Source organism: Tachypleus tridentatus, chromosome 8 (genome assembly GCF_004210375.1).
Source record: "Tachypleus tridentatus isolate NWPU-2018 chromosome 8, ASM421037v1, whole genome shotgun sequence".
NCBI classification, from domain to species: Eukaryota; Metazoa; Arthropoda; class Merostomata; order Xiphosura; family Limulidae; genus Tachypleus; species Tachypleus tridentatus.
In genome coordinates this window covers 45109221-45130230 of record NC_134832.1, presented here as the reverse complement: position 1 = coordinate 45130230, position 21010 = coordinate 45109221, and the positions used below count along the sequence as shown (strand labels likewise).

The 21010-nt window shown below is 34.1% G+C and overlaps 1 protein-coding gene across 12 annotated transcripts in view; it reads right to left on the bottom strand.

The window, feature by feature from the left end:
• Tab2 (TAK1-associated binding protein 2) overlaps nt 1-21010 on the bottom strand; it is a 79059-nt gene that overhangs the window by 53509 nt on the left and 4540 nt on the right. The window contains exon 2 of one of the 12 annotated variants that reach the window (XM_076448722.1): nt 3715-3791. The exons of the other annotated variants lie outside the window; for them this stretch is intronic. The gene's annotated coding sequence lies outside the window, so the exon portion shown is untranslated. The remainder of the gene's footprint in view (nt 1-3714; nt 3792-21010) is intronic. 12 annotated transcript variants of the gene reach the window in all.

Sequence of the window (21010 nt, the reverse complement as noted above, 5' to 3'; positions counted from 1 at the left end):
TATTGATACAGATAATTAATAAATTAAGTTTGACAAGTATTTGGCAAATGATCTTTAGTTGTAATATGTGCAAGTTAATGCATTTTGGTTATTATAATTTAGATTGTATGTTTAATAACAGATGGGAACCCACTCAATAACATGAGTAAAGGAACAGCACATAAGTCACTTGAGCCATTCAAATAGCACTCTGTTGCTAAAAGTAAAGGTAACAGAATTTTAGGGTGTATTTACAGACATTTATGATAGGTAAAAATAGGTAACTATTTCTCTAGACCAATCATTAATAAGGTCTTATTTAGAATAATGTGTACAATTTTGACCTTCTTACTTAAGAAAGGATGTTGAATTATCAGATATGCAACAGATGAGAACTATGAATATGATTTCTAGGATGGAAAGGGTATATTTTAAATTATCATAAAATCTCTAACTTCTTTTCTTTCTCAAAAAAGACAGGTTATTGTACTGGAAGTTCAAAAGGCTATTTAAGGGTGAGGGATCAATAGTGTGAAAGCCACTAATTTCTATGTTATATTTTGAAACGAACAGGATGAATGACACATGTAAGGTTTTGTTGTTTTTAGTTAAGCACAAAGCTATATAATGGGCTATCTGTGCTCTGCCCACTAAAAGTATCAAAATTCAGTTTCCAGCAGTGCGAGTCTGCAGACACAGCACTGTGCCACTGGAGGGGGCTCTTAAGATTTTATAAAGATAGGCTATGCTCCAGTTAAGTCAGTTTTATTTTTCTAACTGATTATGACTGATTTATACAGCTGGTTGTAGTGGATTTTACAAGAGTTTAAGATGAGAATCTATGATTTCCTCAAAAATGAAATGTGTGTTTAAACTTTTAATTTCATCAAAAGCAGATGTGCAAGAACAGTTTTGAATGATCAAAATTGATTACAAAAAGAAAAAAAATAACTTTATTTTAAACACAGGAACTGTAAAGGAGCACAGGTCTCCAATTACTTTTGCCAAGGGGTCACTTAATTATAACTGGTAGAGTTGGAGCTTATTGGGGAAATGGACTAAGAAAAATATCACTTTGAAAAGTTAAAACATCTATCAATAGCTACCTTATTACCATTCAATGATAGAAAGAAAAAAATGATTGGTTTTCTTCTGATAACATCCATACACAAACAGTGAAGGCTCTACTGCTCACAACTTAATGAAATAATACATAATTGCACTACATACACATTTGTATTTTTTGTTTTGTTTTCTAACTCAATAATTCAGTGTAAACTTCATTAAATTATTGATTCTAAATGCCATAATATAATATATTCAGCTTCTGCAGTGCATGTATGTGTACATCAAAAACAGTTGTTCCAAGTTGTATAAAAAGCTGGCAAAGAAATACCATTGATTTTCTACACAGAACAGATAACTTTGTTGTTCCTAGGTGTACTGATGCACTAAACTACATTAGTCAGAAGTACCATTCCACTTTTAATACGTAATCTGATGTCTGTCATAAAGTAAGAAACATAAATCAAAGTAGAGCCAAAATTTATTTCTTTTACTACTTTTTTTTTTAAAAACAAACACAGTGACTTTTGAATCACCATGTCCACAATATGTGCAACTGAACTTCAACAATATTTTATTTGTTTAACAACCAAAGAATGTAATGTTTACATAATTTACATCAAACTAATTATTCTTGTATTAAGAAAAAAAACTTGTTCACAATGAGTGAAAATAAAAAGATTGTCTTGGAGTATGACTGAGGTTGCAATACTATATATATTACACTGTGACTTTAACCATGAGATATAGTCTTTACCATGTATCTCAGAATGGCTGGTACAGGTATTAAAACTTTAATTGATAAGCAGAGAACAATGTTTCGACCTAGGAAGGTCAAAATGTTGTTCTCTGCTTATCGATAAAAGTGTTAATACCTATGCCAGCTGTTCTGAGATACATTTTTATTTCAAGTGGGTTTTTCGTCACCCAGGATCAAGAACTAGTCCTTACTAATTGCACAATATGACTTTGGAAAGAAAGCCAAAAATTAGGCTCTTCCAAAACAAAAGCAGGCAATAGCAGTTACACACAAAATATATACTATCATTTGCTAATTTAAGGTTCAACAGATAACAGCTCAGTACAGTGACACTAAATGTTTGGTTTAGGTAGCCCTGTATATATGATGCTATTATAGTGTGTGATCCACACAATTACTGTCATCATTAAAATAGTAATGTTTCAGTGCTGATACTTTACTCATAATAACACTACTACTAATAATAAACAAGGATTCCTCAATTTCTTTTTCTAACTTGGCTTGCATTTTTTCACACTGACAATTTTTCCCGATAGATGTAACACACTGTAGCTCAAATCACAAACCAAACTGTACTTATACTGTAGCTCTAATTTAAATTGCTGAAATGGCTAAGTTATGTAAGCATTTTTGGATCTAAGTAGTTAAATAAAGTTGCAGTACCAAGTTTTAATTTTTATCATGCTACATTGAATAAGTTTACATAAACTCCATAACACAAACAATGATAAAGCAGCACTAATTCACTAAAGCATACAAAATATTTCTTATCAAATGGAATTTATCACCTGACAGTGGTTTTATAAGCTAAAGTTCTGTTAAAAGTTACTTAGTGATCCAATTTAAAAAAACAACAACAAAAAAACTATTCCAGAAAATTTGATTGAAAAATGTTTTAATAGTTTAACATGTGCATTCCCTCCACTGAGCAGCATTATCTTAAAGTTAATGTAAACAGGAAATAACTGATGTATGTATAATTCAAACATTAAAAATGTAAACTATACCAAAATCACAAACTCAACAAATATAAGATATTAAATTTAAGTACTGTACTTCAAACAAGGGGAAGATGTAATTTTGGATTTCTGACATTTCTTTTTTACATTGTGCATTATTATTTGAGTCTTTCTCCTAGTTTTGGTATTTACAATTTACTAATCCATTATTTCAAGAACTTTTATCCAACTTGGACTTAACAACTAACATCTAAGAGGCTTTTTTTTGTTTTAGTTATCTCCTTAATTACTTTTGATGAACAATCAATGACCTCACATCACTTTTTTGAAACAAGTACACAACACAATGAATCTTATCATTGCATACAGCAATAACTAAATTTTTGAGATTTATTTATTTTTAAGTTTTATAGCAACCTTTGTTGACCTCAAACTATCTTTTTAAGTAATAAATGAATAACAAATTTGTTGAAGAGTAAAATGATTATTACATAGCCAAAACAAATCCATCAGTATGCATAAACTAATGAATAACTTTCCAAATATAACAATTAAGTTACATTTTTTCTTACTGCATAAGATGGGTAATGCATGGTCAATGAATAATCAAAATATACTCTCAAACTTTATAACAAATTAACTAATAATTAACTCTCCATAAACTACATCTTTTGTAATATATGCACACAACTTATATTTAGTTATTTTTGAGGCATGATTTTTTTCAGTAAGTTTTAGCTTAATACAGATTCTGTAATGGATTTTCAAATAATTTATCTAACATTCTTCACTAAACATTACCTGATAATACTAAACAGAAAGTGCTGAACTGTTGACAGATAAAATTAAATCAAATAATGTCATCACATTAGTGTGTTGTATACCTGGATTACTATATCATGCTATTTGAAACCAAACTTTGGTCACTATGTAAATACCTTGTATACTTACCCATGAGATATTGTCTGGTTTATTTGACTTTTGATATATCAATCAGAATGTATCCATGCAGTCATATCAGGGTTTCCCTTAAAGCACAGATACCACAGGTTACCTTCTAGATAACAAAAATTTCACTCTCTGCCAACTTTAATTTATCAAGTAGATATATACATTTTTTCTTAACAAGTTCATCTGTTGTCACAATAAAGTAACAATAACAAAAAATATTGAGAATTAATAGTATTCACTATATTGCTTGTGGTTGAGACCACAAGTTTTATACAGTGCTAGAACACACCAAAAAATTCTAGTTGTGTTGACCTCCTAACTCTGAGCTTGTTATTCCATATCCATAACTTTGTTAGACACTTGTGAACTAGGTGGGCAAAAAATGAAAAATCACTCTACATGAAATTTTCTGGCCCATGCTGGTTTGCTTCTCACCTACTTCTTATCTCTCTTACTTAAATTAACAAGAGAATCACTGATTGGGTCCAAGTGAACCATACAAGCTTGTTAAATACATTTTTCTCAGTTACTTATGCATTAAATTGTTTGCAGGTGATTACTAACATATAAACCACACAGAAATGTTTTAAGAATACCATAAAAATTACAATACACTCACTAAACACAATTTAGGTACTCTACGTATTTTACCCAGAAAATGAGCAATTTCACTAGAGCGGGGCAAAAGTAAAATTAACTACCTGCTTAACTGTTAAGCCCATTAATCAATTATCTTCAACTGACCTTCCTATTTTCAGTTTTTCTTTTATTTTTGTTAAACCTTTCATTAACCCTATTATGGTCAGTAAAAGTAAACAGCTCTTGGGAGTTCAGAGGACACTTGCACAACAAATTTTTTTCTCAGGTGACTTTCATTTTCTGTTAATAAATGTTTCAAAAATCCTGTTATGATGTTACAGAGAGTTGTTTGGAGAATAACTAATAGATCTTAGCCTCCAAACAAGATATAACCAATAGCTAAACATGACTGGATAGAAAATATTTGTCTACATCACAACATAAATGACATACAAGCAGAACATAATGTCTGGTTTCGTGTCAGCCTAGAGTTAGTCGTATCTTGAGGTACAACAATTTAGGATTAAATATTTTATTAATACTGAACTGTTGTACATAAATTTGTATCATTCATACAAAATAGTAAAAAGCCTGTAAGAAGCTGAAAAATAGTGTTCAAAAGGCTTTCCCTACAAATTTTCACAGAACTGTACTACTAAAACTAAATATACTGATTCATCATTAACCCATAAACAGCAGGAATGTTGTAAGTAGCAGCATCAGTTGATGATTGTTGCTGTTTAAGGGTCAAAAGTATATGTTATTAGATTTAATGTGGAAAACTAGAAGATTCTTAATTGTTTCCATACATAATAGATAATATACAATTCTGAGAAAACAAGTTCACCCTAATCCTAGAAAAACAGAAAGTATGGTAGTTACTAAGTATTACAGTAAATTTTAAAATCATGGTAATATAAAAATCTTTAATAGAGAAATTACAGGATTTTGTTAATTATTTTTTAAATATGGCAAAAGTAGACAAGTTCATAAGTATAAAAAAACATCATAAGCTTTTAATGATGAAATTCATATCAGAAAGTAAAACGGTTAATATGTTAAAAAATGATTGAAAAAGTTTCATAACTATAACAAACATTATAAATGTTTACGTGAAAAGCTGTTGTTGAAATTTTACAGTACAAACTGAGAGAAACTGTAGAAATGCATGTGCATGCTAAGAAATCAGTAAATAAAACAATTTGGAGATTTCCATATAAGTGTTTATGTAGCACATAACAACAACCAGACTTGTTTTTCCTTTTCTATGCTTCCTACCTAGCTAGAGCTAGTTGTAGTTACACAGGAGTTAGTCAATAAACTCAATTACATACTGACAGGCTGTTATTAATCCATGTCTACTAATTTCTGACACAGTTAAATGAGCAAATTATTATTTAATCAACAATTTTTCAAACAAATAAAAAATAACAAATATGAACTTGGCATGATGTTTTTTTAATCTTACCCTAAGTAATACCGGCTACATTTGTAGCTTCTAATAAGATACCATTACATTGAGTTAAAACCATAGCATTGTTTAGTTTAAACAAAGCAAACACAAACAAGAGGCACTGCTGGGGATGTTTTTTGTAACCAATGGTCACTAACCAACAATCTTCACATTTATGTGTAGTGTACAAGTATAACACACGCATACTGTTGAACAAAGCTATATCAGTGGAAGTAAGAAAGCTATTGTGTTGTGTAATAGCCAATCACATTATTCACTTGCAAAAGAGCAGCTTCAGAGCTAGTTTTGGTTGCTACAACCTGATTGCTTTCCCTCTTGTTTTCAGCTAAAAATTAGTGATGATAATGGATAGTATTAGTTAATCATAAGACAAAAACAAAGAAATATAACACCCCCTGCAGCTGAAAGGATGAGCTGGTTAGTGGCTATTGGTTACAGGAATCAAACTAGTGACCTTTCATTTATGCGTTCATACCAGCACAAAGATAATTAAACTTTAATCTACAAAATAACAACAGTCAAAATGGTATTTTTTGACTGCTAGAATAGTTGGACTAATTGAAAACAGTAATTACTGCAAGCATTATTTTTTTAATTTATTATTTTCATAAGTTGTAAAAATAATCAACTAAGCTGAACAGACTTGATTTAATCAAAAACAAAATGACAAACCATAATGACAATATATATCTAATTATTTGGAAGTTGGATTAATGAAAAAAAGAAATTCTGATTAGTTGCTATTTTATGTTACCATAATAAAAGTAGTTGATTTACAAAGGTAACTGACTGTATCAGTTGATTACCTTGCTATATATATCACCAAGTTCTTTTGTCAGTTCTCCACATTAAGTGCTGTAACAGCCAAAAGCAAATACAAATCAAACAGCACACTAATGATAGCAAACAATATAAAAAGATGGTAATTTGAGGGTCAATCACAAAATAGGAAACTACACCCAGTTAGAAAAGTTAGAACACTGTCAGATCCCACTTGATAGAAAAATAGTGTTCTCTTTCACATGATCATTTGAACAAGTATCTACTGTACTTGTTTAACAACATCCAAAAAGGAGATATCCTTGAACTAAACGTAACAAGTTTAATGGCAAAGACAATACAAACATTTATACAAAGCAAGTTATACATTTACTACAATTTCTGAAAAAAAGTCCAAAATATAGTCTTAAAAAGTGTCTAGGAATGTATTCAGAGAAAGGTGTTTAGTGACCATTGTCCTAACAAGGGCTTATAGTGGAAAACCTTAACCAATAAGGGAACTTGACAGATGATGCTATATTCTATGAAACAGAGCAATATATAATTACACATCTATACTCTTTACCAGGTAGCTTATTGGAAGTGTAAGTTCATATCAGTTACCTTCTGTTTTAAAAAACTAATGATAGAGGCAAATTAATAAGGAAAAAATAAGTACAGACTGTTTTCTATATTAAATATGTTTCTGTTTATTGTGAGCCTTCAGCCCTATTACCACAGCTTTCATTGATTATTTTCAATTACTCTGCTGTAACAAAGAGAGAGACAGAGACCTGCTAACTATAAACTTAAAAAATTACACCCATTTAATTTATTGATATAGGTATTTAGATAAGCAGACTAATCCTATATTATACAGTTATTATGGAAAGTTTCAAATTGCTCATTTCTGGGCTTGTTGTACTATAAAGTTTCTAATACAATTAATCCTTTCACGATGGGCTTGGTTTACACAAGTTCAGTATTAATACCATAACTTTTGATACAGTATGTGCACCTTCTCAAAATTTGTAGATTTCTAGTAAACATTGCAAGTTTTGTGTACACAAAAAATTCTGATTTTTTTAATGAATATTTTTATTAAAGATTTATTTGTGAAATAGTGAGTTTGTTTTGTTATTAGTCCAAGACAAAGTGATTTTCATGGTATGATTAAAAAGACTGTTCTTCTTCCCAAACACCTCAAATATTATTTGTTTAATCTCTAAAAACCTCCTAAATAACATTTCAAACAGTTGTTTTCAGTAAGACTTATTTTCTCTACCCTCACAATGTGGGTGAGGTTTGTAAATTTGAACAACCATGTAACCACCATAAAATATATAGGAAATAAATATGTCATACTATAGTCATTTTAACCTAACTACTTTAAGTCTCATAATGTTCGATATCTATTATTTTTATTATACTGACCTTTCAGTTGTGCCTAACTAACATTATAGAACTTGTATTGATGAGGTGCATGTGCACTCATGTTACTATATCCTATAATGTAAAACTGACCTTCAGTCTTTATACAGTGATCCTGTATTGGTTGTGTTTTAGTAGACCAGTATTTTGTAATATTCAATCACATTTCAATTATTATACATTATATACTTTTATAGATTACTGCTATTTAGAAAAAAGTTATTAAAACTATTTTTCTCAATACTATAGAAAAGTAAATAAAGAAATAAAGCAAACAGTTATCTCTTCCAGTTACGACCTTATTGCTTGATGTAGGTTGCCAAGTCTTTTAAAATTTTGCATATGAAGGTTTCTTTTCTGGTTTTATACACACACACACACACACACAGTTGAATAACCAAAAAATCATAAATTACCATATCGATATCACAGAGTTCCACTATAATTTATCAAGCTTAGTAACTAAGCTGTATTTAGGTTTTAAAAAATATGAAATATTGAGCAGACTAAAGACAACCTGTCTCCTTAAAATCTTGGTGTGAAAGAATGAGGTGGCCTTTTATAACACTGAAAAAACTACTAGGGGGAATTCTAAGTTGTCACATTTGATACTGAAGTAAGTGTATATAATGGACAGTTTCCAAAAATTTAAAGAGGTGAGTGGGGTTACTGTGTTTAATTCAGTACATAAGCAATATCTCAGCAAATAAAGATATGGGGTTCTTATTTTATATTGTAGCTTATCAATATTAATAATTTATGTTCCTAATTTGTACAAAACTATAGGCTTAGTATTTTGACATCACAAACATCTAATTTGAAACAGTGCTGTATTCAACTTACCATGTCACTCATAAAAATCGATATTTGTGTTATTTTAACATTTACTTTCAAATTAAGAAATTAACTAATGTATAGCATGAAAATTTGAATTATAATATGCAATTTTATACCAAACTTATTGACATAAATTCATAAAATAGTACTTCAGTAAAACTTTGAATGGAAGTCAACAAATGTGATGACATTCCCTTTGACCAGCTGCAATAGGGTTAAGTTGTTGCAAGTGCACAAGTTTTCCTATTAATAAATGTTGTTGCAACTATTTCATATATTAATTATACACACTGTAATAGCTTTTAATCATACTTTCTCAAAACTTTGATGGTTTAACATTCTGTATATAGTTCAACAATACTAATCTATCTCTGATGTGTCTTTGTACTCATACAAGGTGGGAGTGAAATACAGATTCACATCTATATTTTTTTTTATCAAAAAAATGTGTATATAGAATCATTGCTCTATTAAATACCCATAAATACTAATAAATTATCCAAACAGCTCTTAATCCAAAATCAATTGAGGGCTGAAATTAGCAAACAGGTGAAGTTCAAAATAATTGGAGGAATTAACTTCCCAGTAATTTATTATTAAACTTATAGCGTTATGTAGTGAAACTCTTCCTAGAAATACCATATCATCAACCTTATTCCTGTAGATACAGGAAATCAGTGTCCAAAAGTTAATTTCCTTAACACATGGGAAGGTACCAAATGGCATCAACAGCTCTATTCTAGAAAGTTGGACATTTAGCTGTACTTGCTGATCGACTTATCATCTAGCTCATTAATCAAGTATAATAAATTAACAGTAGCAGATGCCTGTTGAAACAATTCCATGACAAGTTCCCAAAAACAGTAATATAAAATGTGCAGTCAAACCAAACCCTTGGATCAGAGCATATATCCAAATATGATTATTTAGTAAGCCATTCATAACAATCTTTTTCCATTCCATATGTTATTGCAATAGGGAAAATTGTATTGCATTTGTTCTTGAGCAAAGAAGACTAGCTGCAATGTATTGTTGGTAAGAATTTTGATGCAATGGGTGTGCCCAACACAATACACTACTCAAGTTTAACTAGTTGCAGGGATTTTTTCCACTGCATGCCTTTTGACAGTTGTCATTTCTATTAGTGTCAACAGAGAGATTAAATTCAATTCAAATCAATCTTTTCAACATGGTACAATAAACCCATGCATGTATATAATAACAGCATGTTAAAAATACCACCACGTTTGTTTTTCAAATATGTAGTAAGTTTTGTATGTTGTTTCTATAAAATATGCATAAATAATAACTTACAGTAAATATTGAAGTCTTTGGAATAGTTTGCAGTTACTTACCACAATCACTAAGTAAATTTAACCTACCTGGTTTGATGAGTTTTATTTTGTGAAGGTATTAGAAGTCATATTTACAAACACTGTAGCTCAATAAAATCATGGTATATTAAAAAGTAAAACCATCATATTTAAACAAAGAACCAAACAACAAAATGCTTTATCTACCCACAAATGATCTCCAGTCATGTGATGTCTTTGTTTAATAATTTGTATTTCTGTATTTGCCTAGGTAATGTACCTGATGACAAAATATTCTCCAAACATTGTATATTTGTGAACTTGTAATAGTTTTCTTTATTACCTATTCAACCCATCTTAACTGTAGAAGTTTATCTTGTCTCAAGTTCTTTAATGTCTTGTTATTCAATAAAATTTCTGTATTTTTCAAGCAGATGTAATTTAGCACACAAATCCTTTCACAATTCACAAACAAGAGGAAGTGAAAGGAATATTTACAAATTTTAAAAAATCTCAAATCAATATTCTTAATCTATTATTACTTGATAGTTTAATTTTGTTCAGTCATATTTAAACATTCTTTATTGCTAATCTAAAGTTACATTTCATTAGTAAATGATCAAACCACTTAATGTGGCACAACAGCAAGGTTTTCACTAAATAAATTTTAAAAAATGACAGAATATTGATTCTAAAAATTGTTTCATTAAAACTGTTGAAATATAGTTACAATTAACACGTATATTATATAGACTTTACAAATTGTCTGAAAAATTTTAACAAATGTCACAACAATATGAAAAGCCAAAAGAAATCCTGTCTTCAGACTTTAGAAATTATTTAAAAATCAAGTTACTGTTTTAATCCTAAACTATGAGAATTAAAATGTAGACATACTTATTCTTCACTTATTGCAACAATACTTTGCACATTTTTTCTACCCTTGTAATATTTAACATGTTGGCTCCCACACAACCCACTGGTGAGCTGTGCTTTATTTTCTTTTTAAAGGGCCACGTACTGGCTGGGACAGAGCAGCTGCATATACACTCTTCTTGACAAATGTAATTGTAAAATGACTAGTGGGGCCATGGAAAGTATTGGCAAAATAGGCTTAGGAGCCAATGTGTTCAGGAGTTTATGAATCCTTTTGACTCACTGGTTAAGTATTGATTGATTTAGTGTTTTATGGCACAAAGTAGCTAGGCTATCTGCACCAAACGTCCAGTAAAATAGTAGAAATAAATTAAATGTAATAAAATACAGAAAAAGAAATGAAGGTAAAACAAAACAGCATTGAAAAACAGAAAAAGCATAAAACCAATGTTGACACCTAGTCTACAATATTAAGAGAGAAAGCAGAGTAAGAGAAGTTGTAATGGACTTCTCTAGCAAAATGGTAATGATCACAACCCACCAGAAACTAACACGGAAGTACAAGAACCACCGTCAGTCACCTGAAGTTGGTCTTTCCAGTCCTGGTTCCGGATTATGTGTCATAACAGCCATTATAAAAAGGTAAAATAATAAAAGTATTAAAAAACATGCAGCAAAACTGTAATAATAGCTCGCCAGGACGACTAACAGGTAGTATAAATGGATAGTTCAAACAGCAGCATTATTCACCTGAAGTTGGCCTTTCCAATCCTGGTGTCAAGTGATTTAATGTTCTGGCCATTTTCCAATTTCAAATTGAACTAGGGAAATTGAGACTCTGAAAAGGGAACTACAATTAAAAATGTGTAATGAATAAATATCCAACACTTAAATGAGATTAAAAAGATTAATAGCCATTACAAAACTAAAAACTTTATCAATGTAAACAGTGTCACCATCACCAATAACACTGTCCAATGTTACAGACAAACCCTGGGACAAAACATGTTTAAAATAGTGCCGTCATTGAGAGTCGTAACGATGACAAGAAAGTAAAATGTGGCTTATAGTGATTTGAGTGTTACACAAACTACACACTGATGCAACTGTTCCAGATAAAAGAAAACGATAAGTTAAAAAACTATGACCAATGCGTAGTCTAGTTAGAACAAGTTCCTCCTTTCAAACCTTATGGAAGCTAGACAGCCAAAGCCCAAAATAGGGTTTTATCTGAAAAAGCTTGTTGTCGCATTGCTCACTCCGATTGGATTGCTAGCTGGCACGGAGCCGAGTCTTGAATACAGGACCAAAGTCCATGTATGGAATAGGCACAGTGGTGAGAGTGCCAGAGCAGATGGATGTAGCTGCCGTGTCTGCAAGCTCGTTCCCGCAAATACCAATGTGGCCTGGTATCCAGAAAAACTGGATAGAAGTAGATGTTAATGAGAAATGGGCCAGTCAGTTTTGAATACCAGCGAGAACAGGGTGTGAGCCAACGTGAAGCGATTCCAAGGCCAGTAGAGAACTAAGTGAGTCAGTATAGATAGTGCAGTTGGAGTACTGGTCAGCTTCAATATGATCCAGGGCAAGAGATATGGCATACAGTTCAGCAGTGAACACAGAAGCTGTAGAGGGGATTCTACGTGCAACCACTGAACCGCAACAAACCATGGCAGAGCCCACCGAATTACCTGATTACCATCCATATAAATTGGAACGGAATGATTGTTCAAAATATGTTCAGTAAATAAAAGACGGTACTTCCAATCGGGAGTATCTGCCTTTTTCAGATGATTGAAAGAAAGGTCACATTTGGGGGCTGTAATAAGCCATGGTGGGATGGGCTGACCAGTAGATTCTGCAATCTTATCCAAAGGACAGACCCAATTCATCCAATTGTACCTGGATGGGAAGGCCAAAAGGAGCAATGGCAGATCGTATGTTTCGAAAAAGTATGGCCCATTGAGGAAGGAAAACACATCCTCAGGTGGGATGCTTTGGTAAGGAATGAAGTTTCGAAGAATATAGTAAAGACAGTTGCAAACAGCGGGGGGCAGAGAAGGTTCATGAGATTCTACGTATAAGCTTTGAACTGGGGAGGTGCAGAAAAACCAAGTGCAGAGTCGAAGTCCTTGATGATGAATGGGGTCCAGCATCTTTAAGGCCGAGGGTCTGGCAGAACCATAGATCATTGATCCATAGTTGAGTTTTGATCGAATAAGAGCACGATATATCTTTAGCATAGAACATAGATCTGCTCCCCAACTGATGGTAGAGAGGACACGGAGGATGTTCAGCACTCTTGTGCATTTGACTCGTAGCTGCTTTATGTGTGGTATAAAGGTCAGCTTACGGTCAAAGATAAGCCCCAAGAACTTGGTCTCAGGAACCAGTGAAACTTCACCGATACGGAGTTCAGAATCAGGGTGAATACCCCGTTGGCAGCAAAAGTGCATGCAAACGGTGTCAGAGAGAGAAAATTTAAATCCATTCACCATAGTCCACTTCAGCACTCAATTGAGGGCAGTTTGTAGTTGCCGCTCAATATATCTCATGTTCGACGACTGACACAAGATGTGAAAGCTGTCAACATAGAGCCCATTCGCAATAGTGAGAGGGAGTTGTTCAGTGATGGCATTTATCTTTACACTGAAAAGTGTGACACTCAAAACACAGCCCTGAGGGACTCCAAGTTCCTGTACAAAAGAACAGGAAAGTGTCGAACCCACACGAACTTGGAATCTCCTCTCCATTAAAAAATTTACAATAAACATGGGTAAATGGCCACGTAACCCATATATATGGAGGTCTTGCAAAATGCCATACCTCCATGTTGTGTCATAAGCCTTCTCAATGTCAAAGAATATTGATACAAGATGTTGGCATTTGAGAAAGGCTTCTCTGATTGATGTTTCAAGTCCAATTAGGTGGTCCATGGTTGAGTGCTGTCGTCGGAATCCACACTGGGTGGGCGAGAGGAGGTTGTTTGATTCGAGGAACCAAACAAGATGAGCATTAACCATCCTCTCCAAGGTCTTACAGAGACAGCTCATCAAAGCAACTGGACGGTAGGTTGAAGGAATCTTGGGATCTTTCCCAGACTTAGAGAAAGGTAAGATAATAGCGTGGCACCAGGCATCAGCAAAAACTTTCTCCTGCCGGATCCAGTTAAAGACAATTAGAAGAAGCAGGAGAGAGATAGTATAGCATGTCATAGTGTACATCATCAGGTTCAACAGAGGTATTGCCAGACTGATTAAGGGCCATCTTCAGTTCCACCAGTGTGAAGGGACTATTATAGTCAAAGAGACAGTCAGTTTGAAAGCAAAGAGGTGAATGCTCTGCCCGAGTCTTGATGGCCAAGAAAGTGGAGGAACAAGTAGAAGTGCTAGATACCCGGCAAAAGCTTTCACCTAGAGTATCGACGATGCTCCGGACATCAGTTACCTCTTGGCCATCAGAGAATAAGATCGAGAGGGGGGACAGAATTGTAGTACCCGCTGACCTTCGAATCCTGTCCAATATGACCTTGGAACTGGTGGAAGAAGATATGCTAGTTGTGACCTTAATCCAATATTCCTTCTGACTTTGACATCTTACTCACCTATCATGTGAACGGGCCCATTGAAAAGCGATGTGGTTTGAAAGTGTGGGATATCTATGGAATGTATCCCAGGCCCATTTTTGAGCCTTCCGTGCCAAGTGGCAAGCAGGATTCCACCACGGACGAGGATATCGTGGAAAACGTGTCGAGGTTTCAGGAATACACTGAGCAGCTGCTTGTATAATACAGTCAGTTATCGCTGCCACACAGTTGTCTATTGATGGCTGATTCATGATGGCAGGATCAAATACTGCGAGAGCAGTGAAAGTGGACCAGTCTGCCTGATCCAGCTTTCACTGGGGCATGTGGGTAGGATGGCATCGACCACGGCCAGTCTCTCTCAAAAGTATAGGAAAATGATCACTGCCTAGTGGATTATTGTCAACCCTCCATGAAAAATGGGAAAATAATATAGGGGAGCAAACCGAGAGATCAATAGTGGTAAAGGACTGACTAGGTGCATGAAAATAAGTGAAAGAACCAGTATTGAAAAGAGAAAGATTGTGATCAGAGAGCACATAATCTACAGAGTGACCCCTCCCCATCAATAACAGCACTTCCCCAGAAGGGATAATGTCCATTAAAGTCCCCCAGGATTAGAAAGGGAGATGGCAACTGTTCAACGAGAGCATCAAGGTCTGATTGATCATATGTCTTTCCAGGGGACAAGTGGAGAGAACAAACAGTGATGGTATGACCCAAGGAAACATGGATGGCTACGGCCTCCAAGGGTGTGTTGAGTGACAAAGACAGGGGTGGGCACATGCTGATCAATCAATAGTGCCAACCCTCCATGTACTCGTCCATCACACAGCCTGTCGTTTCTGTACAGAGTAAACTGCCGAATGGCGACTGTATAACCATGTTTTAGAAATGTTTCTTGTAAGGAAAGACATACAGTATGGTACCAGTGACTGAGGACGTGAACGAATAATTGTTTTGTCTCTTGTGGTGGGAGAAAAGGATGTATCAGAAGAAATGCCTGTATTTGAAACTGAAGGATGTGGATCTTGAGGTTTGTTGGAAAGTATGGGAGGAACAGAGATGGGTGTAGAAGTCGATTCATCGACCTTTTTAACCACAGAGGTCAAAAGGCTTTTCATTAGTTTTGAAAACAATTCTCTTGGAAGCACAAAGAGATCTGTCTGCACTCCCACTGTAGTTGTGGAACGAAGTGCAGCAGCATATGTCCGAGATGGAGTGGCGGACAGCAATTTCCGAGCCTCAGGATAACTAAAGTTATGTGTCGTTTTCAAACGTTGCACCTCTTTTTCCTCCAACTATTTTGGGCAAGAACAAAAGTAGGAAGGGTGAGAACCATTGCAGTTGACACAATGTGGGTCCATGTCACACTCATAGACATCGTGGTCCTTGCCACCACAACGAGCACATGTCAAGGAACTACGACATGACATCTTAGAGTGGCCGAACCTCTGACATTGGAAACATCTGAGAGGATTTGGAATGTATGGCCTTGATGGTGGCAGGTGCATGTGGTGATGTAAATGTCAAAACGAGGTTATTTGTCGACAGTGTAACTCCATCTTTGCGAGTGGAGATGAGCCTCACTGTAGAAACTCCTTGAGCAGAGAGACCAGCGAGAATCTCTGACTCAGGGATGTTCTTCAAATCCCTCTCAACAATAACTCCTCGTGATGAATTCAAGGTAGCATGAGGAATAACCTCAATAGGTATATCCCCAATTGCCTTGAATTCAAGAGGATTTCACTGTAGTGGGTTGTGGATGTTTCAACTAATGTCTCCAGATCGAAGCTTCTCTACGAACTTTGGAGAGCCAGCAAGACCCTCTCGTCCCTTCTGAATAAAAAAGAGGAACATTTGCCCTAAAGTTTTTTCTGAAAGAGAATGTAATATAAGAAAATGAGGTACGTGTGTTACAGATGTTGAAGACTGCTGCTCAGAGTCTTCAAGACGTGGTCGATTACCTATTGACTGTTTTTTCACTATTTTATTTAAATTTTTTGAAGGAGGATCCATTGGAGAAAGGAAAATTTTGGTACCCACTGACCCCACCCACCAATATCAATTTAGATATGAGAATAATACTGTGGTATTGTGCCAAACTCATTATTTAGTATTAAAAGATTGACCAATGTTTAAAAGATGATGTTAAATATTTTTTTCTTTACGTTACTAAATAATGAGTTAAATTGACTCAAACACTCCATAAATATTATGTACACAACCATTATAAAAGGCCACTGTATTTTTTTCATTTGTTAACTGAAGCTGAGCTGAAGAGTCTTGAACAGGCAAAAGTGCAGTCCACAGCAGAGTGTATGGTGAATCACAGAATATAACAGGCCTTTAATGCAAAGATAATTTTAATTTTGCTTTTGGTGAAATCCAAAATTTAATATTATTTTCCAGTCTTATTATTACAAATCATTCAATATTGTTGGTGTTAATTTTTATGTGTGTGTCACATTCTTTACAGGAGGTGTCTGCAACTTGTTGGGAATAAATGTCAACAATAAACAAACAGCACACACACCATTTGTTTTAAAACATGTTAAAAACATCAAATGTATGTACAAATATTCATTACACTGTAGGTTGTCACAATGAAGAGCATTAAATAATTCTCCTTTTCATCAAAGTCCACATAGGCCATTTCAGTTACTATAGAAAATAACCGATGAATAAGAGAGTAGTATTCAAAGCCCATGTGACAATCAATAGTTGTAGTAGTGATTTTACAGTAAAATTATAACTGGCTGTATTGTAATAATAGAGCAAGAATAATCAATTATCTTGTCATATTGTATTCTACATTAATTAAACCAGCTTGTGTGGACTTTCACAAAACAAAAAACTTAAAACTCTAGATACAACTGTGATAATTAACAATGGATATTTGCATAAAAGTTTGACTTGTTTTAATATATTAATTCAAAACATGTGGACTGTGCTGTTTGTTTATTGTTGAAAGTTACTGCCAACAATCCACACCTACTGTAAAAAAGCCAGTCCATATATACACACACACACAGTTGTACATGTTTGTAAGCATGTTTACAATAAGGTTGTTAATAGTTTAGAAATTAAATCTAAATGCTTTGAATGTTCCTTCATCTATTAAATGTTCATAGCTTACAATTCAAGCTGTTAAATTATATTTTCATATCCAAGGAGACCAAAAAAGTAAAATTTATAAGATGTGACATGCAGAGTTTAATTATAAGAGGAGTATGGGAACAGTATTATGGTGTATCCAAATGGCCTATCCTGCTGAATCTAGTGTAGAGGACATGAGGCTCCAACAAACAATTATGCATATAAATGCTAGTGGTGAGGCATAATATTTTCTTAATAATGTGATTACTGTTTGCTGTCTAACCCTGGAGACTTAAAATGATATTTCAGGATATAACCACTTCCTGGTTTTAATTTCCCTTATTTTGTTCTGGCTCGGTTATTCTATATGTAGCAAACATTCAAGTGTTTAAAGTGTTTGATGAATAATCCAATCAAATAAAAATATTAACATTTAATTTAATTTTGGTACTATATGGTAGTATAAGGACATCTGGCTGTTTTTATTAATTTGTGGTACAAAATGGAAGTTCAGACCCCATCTTAATCCATGCTAACTTGCACAATATTAAATAATACAAATCATTTCTGAAAAAAAAGAAATGAAGGAACTTTGCCATCTATAACCACAACTTTGTTTACAAAATGTAAGGAATGCACTTATTAATTTTCAAAAATATGGAAGGTACAATCTTCTAGAACCTCTGCTAAACATGTACCTGCTTATTCAACATTAAACAAGACATTTAATTTCTGAAAAAAAAGCAAAGTTTGGCCCTCTTTTCATGTTCCATATCTCCTTATGCAACATCAAAAGTTATAATTTTCATACACTGAAAATATATTCCTAACAGGTACTTCCACTCATATACATAGCTATTCTTGTCCAGTACTGCCCTCTATTTGCAAACATTTTTTGCATGCCACAAGCCTTTTGCTCCCACATATCTCTCAGTTTACAAATATCCACCAATATACAGGCCCCATGGCTCATGTGAAGCCCTCTGTGATATTCTACCTAACTATCACTTTGAGTTTAGGCAGAAACCTAAGCACCCATTGACAACTGGAAGGAAGGGTGGGAAGAGTGAAATGAAATAAGTAGCTGTTGGAAATACATTTTCAGCATAGAATAATTATAACTGCCGATACGGAGTTCTCGGTAATTTCATTCCCAGTAACTTCACTACCCATATGAAAAAAAAAAAAAGTACATTAACAGAGACATGCAGTTAAATATCAAAATGACATTTATTTACCTTCAAAACTGGCAGCCATCATCAACTGATGCTGCTACCTACAACATTCCCACTGTTTAAGGGTTAAACATTATTAAAAGTGATGCAGTCGGTCTTGTTATGTAGATTACATATAGCAAGAAGAACTTGCAGCCATTTGGTACATATCTTTATACTTCTTTTTGTCATTACTGTTACCCCAATCAAACAGGAATTTCTTTAATGGTGCCAATCATTCTTTCTTTACAGTTGAAATTAATTTCCAAAGATTGGAATGGGCTAGCCCTCACCTGATGAACAGAATGTTGGTAAAATAAGGGATGTGCCTCAAAGTGTAGTGTGTCAAGGATGCAACAGACTGTACATGTCAGGTCAATTGCATACAAAATTCGAACTTCAGGATCCAACATTCATGTGAGGGTAGGAAAGAAGATCATACTGTCTTTGGGAAGAAATTCTACTACTGATCAGGGAACAGGGCACATATGACCAGATTGAAATATATATATACATCCCAACCAAATCCTCAGTATAAAGACATCAAGAGGTAGAATATGAGGAAGAAATAAAGTAACCAACAAGTGTATCCACAATACCAGAGCAGTGCACCAAAGGTAAAATGAGTGAATGATGTACTGGGCACTGTCCAAACACATGGGAGAACTTATGGGGGTTAGTTCAGCTCTTAATTCAAAACTCAATTACTTGGAACTGACTGCAGGGGTAGGATGAGGGATCCCAATCAAAGGGATGAACTGTATATATGCCAGTTCACCACAAGTGTGAGTACCTCCTGTTGATAGGTTCAGCTCTAAGTCCAAAACTCGTCCATCAGGAACTGACATCCACATAGGAGTAGGATGAAGGATCCCGAATGCCCGATGTGTGAAGACATTAAAATTGTTTCAGCTTTAAATCCAAAGTGTAACCACCAGAAACTGACATCCATATGTGGTTAGGATAATGGATTCCAATCATTTCAACATGATTGTGGGCAATTGGGTAATTGGTTCAATTCTAAATCCAAAACTGCTGAAAAGCTGATATCTATGCATAGATTGAATGAGGGGATCCAAACTGTAATGATTGCTCACTTCAAAGCTTCAACATCCCCTCATATAACCTTGATGAGATGTATCATCTTCCTGGAGTATGTCTGTTAACTACACTAGCAGAACACTGCCCTAATTTCAACTTAACAGTCAGTACTATTTATGTTGTACATCATTCTTATAGGTCTACCATCCCAGTGGCTTGAAACAAGAAAGTGGTAATGACTCTCGCTCCACTGAAATTTAAGGAATGGCAGAGATGAGAAGCAACCCTTTCTGCTTTACTCCTGAGGTCCATGGATCAGTATAGTTTGAAATGGGCATATTTATGAAGTAAATTTATCATTAGGAATAATCTATGAGCAATAATGTAAAACACCCTATTTTAAGTATGTTATAATAAAGAACAGTGTGCATTTAGTGGCCATAGAAATTAAGGAAGCGAAATCGACATGGCTTTACAGGTTACAATATAGGTTTGAGTACAATTCTAAGTGATTGAAGTATATCTGGACAGGCACCACTCACTGCAGAGCAGGATCTAGATTGAAACATCAAACAGGCCTCTAAAATAAATATTGTTTTGTCTCACAAGCTGTTCTATATTTTTGAGGATATTACATGCTATCTGGATGGTGAAAATAGTGTGTGGATTAGGTGTACTTTAATTTCCCAAACATAACATATGAAGGACAACAAGGGGCCCCTTGGCCTAGCATTACTGTCACATCCATCACAAACATCTACCTGCCTACTTTTACTAGTGTCATATAAAAGATTAGTCAAAAATATAACATCAGTGGAGTTTGAAGAAAGACTAGTCAAATGGGTTGTTGGATGGAAAAAAGCAAAAGTTTGTTCTTAACAGTGTTCAGTCACACTGGACTATTGTTACTGGTATGGTGCCTCAAGGGTCAGTGCTTGGGCTTTTGCCTTTTATTTATATTAATAGGAGGCAAAAAGAGCAAATTAGTAAATTCTGCTGATAATATTAAACTTCCAGTGTGGTTGTTAAGTTTCTACAGAATGACATGGATAGTTGGACATAAAGTTGTCAAATGACATTAATTATAGTA